Source organism: Falco rusticolus, chromosome 1, assembly GCF_015220075.1.
Source record: "Falco rusticolus isolate bFalRus1 chromosome 1, bFalRus1.pri, whole genome shotgun sequence".
NCBI lineage: Eukaryota > Metazoa > Chordata > Aves > Falconiformes > Falconidae > Falco > Falco rusticolus.
This window is the reverse complement of record NC_051187.1, coordinates 120,277,504-120,288,838: the sequence shown is the minus strand read 5'-3', so window position 1 is coordinate 120,288,838 and position 11,335 is coordinate 120,277,504. Positions and strand designations below refer to the sequence as shown.

Sequence of the window (11,335 nt, the reverse complement as noted above, 5' to 3'; positions counted from 1 at the left end):
TGATGTTCTTGAAGTGCCTGATGAATCATAATCAAATATATGTGATTAACAGAAGGTGAATCCAAATATATGGAGACCAAATGAATATAGTGGCTTGTAGCCACATCATTCTGTATTATGAGCCAGTCAGACCTCCCAAGTTAAGCAGTACTGAGCCAAGTCTGAATTTAAATAGGAGATCCTCCAAGGAAAACTGAGTGCATGTGCTGAAGGAAATAGTACTGGTAGCCCTTGTCTGTCTGAGTTACTACTGAACACTAAGGCTCTTGGATGATGCCAACAGCACAGGATTGAGACTATAGAAGAAACTCAAAATCTTTGAATCCTAGCTCCTAGTGGTCGTTAAAAATCCTTCAGCAGTTTTTGGAAAAGTAATGATATTCATGTAGCCAGATTTCATACTAGATAATTATAATACAACAAATATCCTGGCAATTCCAAGCAGATACAATGTTTTCTTTCATTTCTTCCCCATCATCCTTCAGAGTTCTATTCAGGAGGTGATTTCACTCATGTTCTAGTGTTAAATGAAGAGATTATAGCATATTGTGCTGGATTCACATGTTGAAACTAATTTATTTAAAAAAAAAAATGTTACACCTTTTCTTTGATTTGTTTCTTAGTGACAAATAGCATTTTGAACAAATCTGTTCAGTGGTCTCTGCCTTTGCATTGCACAAAGCTAATTGAATAACTTTTGATTCTTAAACTCACAGAGTAATTTAGACTGGAAGGGACCTCAGGAATTCATGTAGTCCAATCAACTGCTCAAACTAAAGCTGATGTCAAAGTTAGATCTAGGTGCCCAGGGCCTCATAACTTGCTTTTAAATCATAATATAATTAAAAACGAATCATACTATCTGAATTTGATATGCAATGTCAAAAAAAGAATAGGTAGGGAGCAATTTTTGGTCTTCACTTGTTTTGGAAAAATCCTGTGCTATACCATTCTGCAAACCCCTATTCAAACTTTGCCCCGTTTTGTTCACACTTGAAAGATTTTGTGTATTCATAGCCTAATGCAGTGTAATGACAATTATTGTTATTGTCCAGAATGCTCACTGGGATAAGTCTGTGAAATATACAAATAAATTAAGGGGAGAGATATGAAGAAAACACAGAAAATAGCTAGAACTTTGTAGCATGGTCATAATGTCAAGAATAGCAAGTGAGCTTCTTGGCACTGTTCTGAAAACTTCAGGTTATTGATTCCCATGACACAGGTGTTAAGTAAGTGCATTTGTATTTCTGGTGCCAACTGTAATGCCCATTACCAGTAGATTTTATTAGATTAGTAGATGTTCCTGCACAGAAGAGTCAATGAGCAGTACCTCAGGAAAAAAAAAGGAGATACATGAAGAGAAAAAGGTGTGAGATAATTTGGATTTGCATACCAGATACTACTGAGATGACTTACATTCGGTGTAGTTGTTCTTTAAATAATTGCAGTACTTGGATTATTAATTTGCTCATCCTTTATTAGACTTAAAAGTGTGCTCCTCACTGCAAAAGCACAAAGACAGTCTGTGCTCTAAGCTTTATCATCCAGACTTGGCGGAGCCAGAACACACCAGAAATCTGTGGGACAGGATCATTCAGACCGGCTTTTGTGCAGGGGCTGCATGCATTTGCTGCTTAATATTTCCTCAGACTGCTGTTACTGTGGGACAAAAGGAACTTTTCAGGAGCACTTTGAGTGAGGAAAGGATGATTCCTTTGGCCATGACTAAGGTATGGTGATTAGTGTACAGCCAGAAGCACTTCCTGACTTCATACTAGGGAAGAATACCGGGCATCATCTCCCTGACCTCCCTGTCCTGGCTGCCATGGAAAGAAAAGAGAAATGCGGGCCAGAAGGACTGTGGATGATGGGGGACAAGGACAGCATGGCATGCTACAAACAGCACAGGCCCATACACAGAGTTTGTGAGGACTGGGATTCTGGTAGCCTTACTGATCAAGTGGCCTAGCAAGGACAGTGAATAAAAACGAGTGAAAGCAAGGTACAACCAGCACATGGCAAAGCAAAGCACAGCTCACACTTCAGGCTGTCAGGCACTTCCCACTAACACAGAATATGTAGCAGTAACAAAAGCATGCTTTAATCTAAATTGCCTAAAGTGAACATAATCTGATTCGTTCTACGCTTCCTCACATCTATGCAATCAGATCTCTACTTCAGCTTGCTGAGACCTTGAAGTGTTGAACGAGCTCAGCAGATCTTTGAGGCACACCTTTCTGACAGCAGCCACAGTCGACCGTTACGCCTATGAAAAAGTGATGACTGCCAATGTTTACTACTTCTTACCTTCTGTGCCATTTGGATCTGATTCTGTTCTTCACTTCTGGTCTCCAGCTCGAAGAGGTAACCTGTAATTCATCAGCTTTGGGGAAAATATGTGTGATCTCATGAATCCTGGATGTTGTAAAATATTGGGGTTTTGGTGAGGAGACAGAGGTCTGTACACCATTAAACTAGTAAAACTTGCAATTTTCCAGGGTTTTGCCAAGCAAGTCTTGAATGCCTCAAATCTTCCATGATCTGTTTGATATATCAGGAGAGGGATGCAGTAAACTATCCATGAGGGTAGCTAGCACAGATCATAGCGTCAAATGCATGACATTTATACACTATAAACTTACTTTAAATTCCATGCTACAACAAGTACTGTAACATTAGAGAGGGCAAAGTTGGAGAATACTGATTGTGACCAGGTGTAGAATGAGATTAATTTATTTTTAGCATTGTATTTCTGTTCTAATGCAATTCTACCACCCAACACACACACATATGGATGTCTAAAACATTATCTAATTTTTAAATAGCTGCCATAAGCAAGAGCCAGAAAAGGAATAGCTGTATGTTTGTTTTACATCATGCTAGGAGTATAAAATATATTGGGGGTGGGGAAAACTTACATTCCCTTCATGGATTCACTGGATCAGGTTTTCCTCTCCACCCCAAGGTGCACTTCCAAATTTTATTCCAGAATAATAACGGGCCATCATATACCTCTTTCTCAATAGTCCAGAAGTTGGCAGCCTTCAGAAAGTAACGATGAAGTCACTGACAGTACTTTAAAAAAATTAAAGTGCTTCTACTCCTCACCACTATGGCACTGAATACACTGCAGAAAACAAAGTTACAACACAATGGCAATGAGAAGGGAAAAAGACAACTTTCTCTTTACACCTGAGTTTAGCAACGACCACTTATTACTTTATAGTTCTTCACTAACACAAAGGCCTTATGCAAGGGTCGTGTACTATACTTGTAAAAATATTTGGAAAGCAATTGTACGACGTTCATCTTTAAATTCCTGCATTTGGTTGTACTGCTTGCACCTTTGCAAATTCTAAGAGGAGGGACCTACTGGGAGAGGAAAACCCACAAACATCTTCTGCTTAAACATTTATGTCAAAGACTCATAGTCCTTCTCATCCATCACCTACAGTTCTAAATAAAATCCCTGTCAAGACTTAGTGATAAGCTTCCTGTCCAGCCAACAGCAGCATACTTCAAATTGACTGTGTCTTGTTCCGCTTCTTAAGTCTATATGCAATTAGATCTTCTTTTCGACTTACTGAGACCTTGGAGACCTTGTTATTTGGATGAGCTCAGCAAGTCTTTGAAGCACACCTTCCTGACAGCAGCCGCAATTGACTCATACCTATGAGAAAGTGATGATTGACAATCTTTATAACATCTGAAACATAACTCTAGCGGTTGCATTTTCTCTCTCTGATCCCCTCAAGAGTTATTTAAACAAAAAAGAGCGAAGAGAAAAGCTGAGCACAGCTGACTGCATATTGCATTTGCTACCTACTTTGTGAAAACCCAGCTTCAAATACCTTTTCTCATATTTGTCATTTGGCTAGCAATTATGCTAAAACATTGCCTCTCTCACTTCCTGTGAAAAACTGCAAAGGTGTCTGTGACTTTCCTGGAAGGGAAAAGATTATTTTGCATAAGCCCCATCTTTTTTCTTTATTCTTTTTTATCCCCTACCCAGAATTTTTGTTGTAAGGCCAGCCCTGGAATGCAGCATCTATGCTATATCAGCTCCAGCCATACTGAAAACTTGCACAAAGAGGATTGTTAAAAAGGTGGAAGGAAAGAGGATTTTGGCCTGCAGTACGTTCATCAAAATGCTGAACTTCTACCCCAAGAAAATGCCATGGAATCATTAATCATGAGGCAGAGCGAAAAAGATGTTTGCATGTTACTCAGCTTCCTTACCTTTTGAAGGAGGAAGGGCAGTGTCAGTATTGCCACAAACTGATCTTTGGGTCCAGATATCATATGTATTCTAAACTTGATGACTAGGTCTCTAAATTTTTCACTCCAGGTTTAGATTTTTAAAAGGCCATCGTGTTTTCTGTCAGCTGATAATGTCAGAAACAACAATATTGCTGTTAGTGTTTAACAGGTAATAGTGCTTATTTCATGGAGCGGGTTTTGTTCCAAGTTGGTATTGAAATTGATTTGTGTTAATGATTTAACTTGTTGACAAATAAACATTTGAAGGAAAAAAATATATAATATAATCCTGGCAAACCAAACCATGCCTTTATCTTTGCCTTAAATTTAAATTCAGCTATTTATTACATCACCCTTTGCCAGAACTGGGCAGTAAACTGCTTTCGTACTCAGAAGAATGTTTCCATTTAAAATTTACATTTAAAATTGCAATAAGATGCTGGATCTCATTCTTTTTGAGGAAACTGTATTGCATTACATTAGCTACATTGCTAGAGAAATGATGCATTCTGCTTCCTGTATCAGTTTTAATTAGCTGGGTGCATTACTAACCCATTCTATCATGGGATGTTAAAGTTAAAATTAGTCTAATTCAAAGTGTCACAAACCACAGCTACAAAACTGATTGGTTAGCTGTTAATTATTTAAATACTGCATCCTGTGCATAATCAATTTCTTACCTACAGTCATGATATATTATTGACAGTTTGAAAACTAACTCTATTGCTGTCCAGCATAATTCTGAAATATAATTTATAGTGGTTATTTGGAGAACTATACAGAGTACATTAAAGCCATATGGTACTGTGGTTTCATCCCCAAGAGATGCCTCATCAGCTAAGAGAAGCATTATGATCAATATGTATATTACTCATTTTTAATAGAGTGTACTAAGCTGTAGAAGATTACTGTTCCTGCCAGTTATTTGAAAATATGAGGTGCAACAATTATTTTAAGATTGTTGGATAGTTACAGTATTCTCAAGATATAGAAAATATGTCTTTGTTTTCTTATGTTTAGAGCCTGAAACATTCTCTAGCAGCTGAAATCCCCCAGAATAGAGTATGCCTAACTAGACAAACGAAAACCTATAAAAGGTAAAACCTTATTTGAGTTGTAATGCTCAAACAATTTGCTAAATACAGTTCCTCGGAAGCAGGGGGGTAGGGTGGGGGTGGGGGTGGGGGGGTGGGGGGGAAGAGAAAGGAAAAAAGATGAGAACACTGTCATTTATCTTGGCAAGAGGACATAGCATCTACCGCAACTATGTCTATTTCACTGCTAAAAATAAAAAGTGGTAAGAACTACGATGACTGTTGCAGCCTTGGCAATACAGAGAATGTTGGATTTTTCAGAAGATTTGTGTTATGTACACTGATTCCTCAATACACTAAGAAAAATACCACATGAATACCAAGCATTACATTAACCTCTGACCTGGTAGAAGTATTTGCAACTACAGACAATAAAACTGCACTGCCTGACTAAGGATGCAAAGCCACAGGCATGAAAAATGAAAAAAAAAAAAAAAAACCAACAAAACAACTCAAAGTCAAATTTCAGTTATTCAATCAGATGAAGCAAAGTGAGGGAGAATAATTCAGAAATAGCAGAACTGCAAATACACAAAATTAGTTGAGAAGAAGATGAAACAATGCCACAACAGGAGATGGGGGCAGGGAGAGGGGGAATAAGGAGTGGGAAGATCTGTGCACCAGTGATGACCGATGAATATACATCCTCAGAGCACAGTAGAACACCAATGTGCCCTTCTTACTTCTGGACCCAAGGCTGATCTACCTACCAGTCTTGTGTAATAAGCCCCTGCTTGAACTTTGGCCTTTCAGTCACCAAACGCCAAAGTCTGCTCCTAGTGCACCCTTGGCACCTGCAGCCGGCACTTGGCCTCGCACTCCCATTCCTCCGGGGCTGATATGGAGGTCTGTCACGCACGAGCCTGCAACGAAGCACAGTAAAACGGTCAAGGGATGAGCTCTGCCAGCAGCAGCCCCCCAGGCCAGCAACATCACATCCCTCCCAGCAGCGACGCTGCCAGTCCACTTCTCCCATGCAACTGGAATGAGCCCAGCTGCACCACAAATGCACAAGGGAGTAATTCCTCCAAGTCTGAAGAGTTGGATAAAGGGCACAGTTAGGGGGGTGACAGCTGGAACAGGGAGCCAAGGACCAGATGGGCAGTTCAGACTTATAACTGTGTCTAGAAATGCATTTACACTGTGCTCCACCCGAACCAATAAATCCTTCAGTGGCAATTCATGTCCAGCTCCTTGAATATTGTCTGGAACTTTCACCCCTTTCTGCTTCAGATATCTGACTCAATGGAAGATGTTTAACCTGAGCTAATTTGCCTTGAAAAAGGGAGGATTCGAGGAAGCTCAGCAGTCACTCAGGTGTGCTTAATCAACTTTAAACTTTTTAATCAAGAAAGTTCCTTACAATTAGGTGTGATGGCATTTTCATGGATGGATTTGTATTTTTTCCCAAGCAATTTTCAACGTTGTTTTGAATGTTTGGTTCAGTATTTTCTAAAAACTAACTACTTCAGAACCAACTACTATAATTCTGAAATATTAGCATAGAAGTATGGTACCAGGATACTGAAAAAAAACACCATAGAAGCACCATAATAAAAATCGTCATGTCCCTTTTTTCCTTTTGAATTCCTCAGCTGGACTTCAGCTCTCATGACGCCTGATGGCCCACCGTTTTTTTTCCTGTATATATTAGTTATGAGTCACTCGCCTGCCCTCTGATAAACTGGGAATGCCATGAATCCCTGGGCAGTTCAGCAGACACAGGGGACAGGACCACCAGATTAGAAGTACCACAGCACCTGTAAGGATGGCTCTAGTTTTTTCTGAGGTATTTCTTTTACAGAAGAAAACATTCTCCAAACCATCCTACTTAGAGGTACCTGAGACCCATTCAGCAACTGGAACACCACTCTTACAGATGGTGGGAGCTCAAGTTAAGCAGAGTTTCTAAGCATGCACACATTTTTGTAACCAGTTTATGTGCTCTCCCATAATCCTCAGTTTTATTTATTTCCAAATCTTCTCTCCCATCTGTTCACTTCTGCATGATCTATATACTATCTTATGCTATTTATGCCTAACAGATTTTTGCTTCCTCTCTCTGTTCCAGTTAGATTAATGATGCCAACAGTCTCTGTGTATTTCTAGTCTCTTTGTTTTCTTCGTCACACATCTTGCATTCATACTTTCAAATACTTATCACTCCCTCTGACCCTTCCACAACAGTCCAAGTTTTTATTCCTATTTCACAAATGTTCTCTCAATATTTTTCCTTCCTTCCTCCTTTAAACCCAGATTGCTAGTTTTAGTGCTGAATCCCAGTTCTTCCAATCCTGTCAGACTCTACCTACCTTCTTCTAGCTTGATTCATTCCTTCCTTTTCTGCCTTTTCTGTCTTTTATTTGGCTTTGTTCTTTATTCCTCAACCTCTATTCCTGTACCTTAGCTAGAGGTTCTTTATCAAGATTTAAGTCCTGAGACAGCTTAATGTAACAGTGCTTCTTCTCTTTTCTTGTAATGCTTTGTGTCCTGTGAACTATTCCTAAAACATTAATATCATAAAACATCTATATAACTGCTGCATTAAATGCCTTTGCCCACCATTTTGAAACACAGTCAGGTTTTAATCCATCTCATGTCCATGGTACCAAATTTTGCTTGTGACATTACAAGTGTTTTCCTGCAAAAAGCGGCTTCTGTTATCCTTTCTCAACATTACTTCATGAGTACTGCTGTATTTTGGTTTGGAATAAGTCCAGCACTGTTATAATGATGGAGCACACTTTCTTCCTTTGGGATATAAAATAGTCAAATTGCAACAAGCTGTTTTGCCTTGCCGCTTCAGGCTGCCTCCAATCCAAAAGAAGAAATCATAATAAAGCAAATGCCTCATCTGCCTAAATAGTCAAGCACATCACTGCTTAGAAAGAGGAGTACAAAGCTTCAGGGTTAAAGTATAAGAAAGAAACTTGCAAAATTCAGCCTGCGTACATATGGCAATAAGTCTACCTGGAGTTTCCAGCTCTGTTTAAGAGATGTGGTAAGACAGTACTACAGACAAACAAAACCTGATGTACAAAACATGCTGCTGAGGCCTGCTTGGAGATACTTACGAGGAAAGACAAAAATGTAATGACTAGACAAGCAAAACACCACAGAGAAAACTTTATACAGGATCTGGACTCTCACCATTTCAGGGACACTGAATTTCCAAACAGTCTCTTCCTCCTCTTCCCAAATCTTTCAGTGGAGGCAACAGTTGACTCTATAAAGAGAGATGATCATAGGAAATACAGCTGGAAAAACTAAAGAAAGGTCTTTATAATGTTACACAGGAGCAAAAGGTTGAGACGGGAAAGGCACAGTTGGTAGACAGTGCTAAAAGCACAGCTGAATTGCAGTTTTGTTAGCAGTGGACTATGACTCACTATGACATACTTGATGAGTGCTCAGACTCCAAGTAAAGTGTTGAAATAAGCATTTATCATACAAAATTAAGAAGCCAAACGTCACAGAATTTAAGACTGGAAGGGCATATCCCAAACTCCATCTGTACTTAGACTGTGATAATTCTACAGTCAAATTTTGAACTATAATTAAAATATTCTGTCACAGGAAGAAAAAAAGACAAAATACTTTTGTTAGCAAATAACAGTAACTTGGTAACATGTTACCAGATACTACAAAGAAAGATCACCACAATTGAACAGGTATGCTGGTTAGCTGCTATATAAAAAAAGCTATATGCCTCCACCTCCTGAGTAACTGCGTCGCAAGGGCATAGTGGAGTTAAGGGCAGTACAGAGAAGAGCTGTGAAAGTGAAAGAGGGTATGGAGCAGTTGCTTTATAAGAGAGTGAAAAGACTATGCCTCAGTTTGGAGTGAAGAGGGCTGAAAGGGAACATCATCAACATTTGCAAGTTGGTGAAGGATAAATCAAAGGGAAAACTAACAAAGTCCTGCAGTCCTTGTAGTAGGTGGTCACTCACTGAAACTAACAAGAGGTCAGTTCACAGCTAAATGAAGGAGATAGTTTTTACAGAGTGGGTAGTGAATTGCTAGGATTTGTTGTCAAAGAAGACTGTGAAGGTAAACATCATCAGGAGGTTCAAAGGAGGAGAAGGCAAATTTAGGGACAGCAGGTCCACAGATACTGTAACAAATAGGCGTGAGTGTTTCCCCTAGTATACTTAATCCAACAGCTGTGAATGCTGATGGGAGAGGAATAGTCTGCAGGGAGGTCAGAAGCACATGACCTTCCTAAACAGCATCTCTTTCTCCACTGTCAGAGAGCTGGGTGGACCGCTGATCTAATCCAACAAAGCCTTTCTTATGCTTTTACATGTTACAAGAGAGTTAAAATCAAACGAGTATCCTTAGAGATGAAATTGAATACCTGAATAGTAGCTAACACCCCTACAGTGATATGGCTATGCTCAAAAAATTCCTCTTTATAAGCTGGTATGAATTAGCAAGTCAAAAAAAATTATAGCTTATGAGCAGGACAGAGGACTAGTGGAGAACCACTAAACAGGGCAATGGTAAAAATAGGCTCTGTAGGCCAAAAGCAATATCACAAGCCAGATGTTAGCATCTGAAGTCCCTGAAGGTCTAAGACTGTGTCTGAAGTACAGGACCTGGCATCATTCACCATCTCAGTCCCAGATGTATCCCAACTCAGCTGTGTTGAAGATCCATGTCAGGGTGAGAGTTGAGCACATGCCACCTGCATGTCAACATGATTTCCAAGGGAAAAATAATCAGCAAACCCCGTCTCAAGGCTTAATACAGATCAAGTTTGCCTCCACCCCGACAGTCTTTAAGCTGTAACAGTTTGGTAAACACCATCTTCCTGTGACACGCTGGATACCAGTGAGCAGCAAGGCAATGAACACACATATGCCGTGCAACAATAATGTTTTTGTTAGAAGGAAAAAATTGCCACAAGTTACAGTTTGAAGGAGGCACTGAGAAATCATACTAAGTTACTAGGTACAGTGATGCCATTGAAATATCTCTTTTAATAAAGAGCCAGTTAATTAAATAAGCACAGAGCCCTTTCATTGCTATTAATCGGCACAGACTACTAGCATGGTCTCATTTATCCAACATGAGCCATTCTATGTCTTGGCTCGTGGCTGCAACGTAAAAAGAAAGATCCTGACAGTCTATCATTAAATATTTTATCTCAGTTACACTTGCATGAATCTGGAAGAAATTCAGGGAGGAAAGTGGAGATATTTCTGATTCCAAGCCATATAATTGGGGTGAGGATCTGACCACCCAATATGCCTGTAGAGAAGCTTTTATGCCCACTTAGGCATGAGTTGCATGCATTTAAGCAGCCAGCTTGCACCTGGCTTGTCTACAATTACTACCACTTCCTTTTTTCCCCTGTCAAATCTTCCTCCCCTCAATAAATGTATTTCATGGTGTTTTGATGGATGGCAAAGAGTAGGTTAAATTCTTGCCCCAGTTTTGTATATAGAGTTGTTAAGCATCAGAAAGAAAAGTGGCCAAAAGAGCACTGCATATCATTCTGCAGATCATTAACTGGTAATGTAATCTGCCCCACTCTAGGTATTACATCCAAGAAAAGACCACAAAATTAGAAATGTAGTGCTCTGAACAGAGGAGTACTCGGTGTTCCTCTCCTTGCCCTTTACGCAAGCATTGCAGTAAGCAGCCAAGCAGAAATCAGCATTTTACACAAAATGTCTCAGAACCTGATAGCAAATCCAAACAGCTATTCAGTGTCACGCACTCTGATGTGGTCATGTAATTTATATATTATGATAATCTGGTTTTCATCTAACCTACTAATTCGACCGTTGTTTCATTTAAATAATTGGCTATCTGATTCCCCACCCATGTTGAGAAACATGCACAACACTCTACTGCAATGATACCATTAACCTAGACAAAATGTCATGAAAAAAGAACAGATATCATTTTCCAAGGAAAAGAAACAGTATTAACTTTCATGGGAGCTTATCTCTTATTATATATTTTAAAAT

General features: G+C 39.4%; 1 long non-coding RNA gene across 1 annotated transcript; it reads right to left on the bottom strand.

Moving 5' to 3' along the window:
- Nucleotides 1-3,586: 3,586 nt before the first annotated feature.
- Nucleotides 3,587-8,736, bottom strand: LOC119142333. The gene is made up of 4 exons (XR_005102225.1): nucleotides 8,508-8,736; nucleotides 6,068-6,220; nucleotides 4,243-4,388; nucleotides 3,587-3,673 (listed from the first exon to the last, which is right to left on the bottom strand). It is a non-coding gene; the product is annotated as an uncharacterized LOC119142333 (long non-coding RNA).
- Between the last annotated feature and the right edge of the window lie 2,599 nt (nucleotides 8,737-11,335).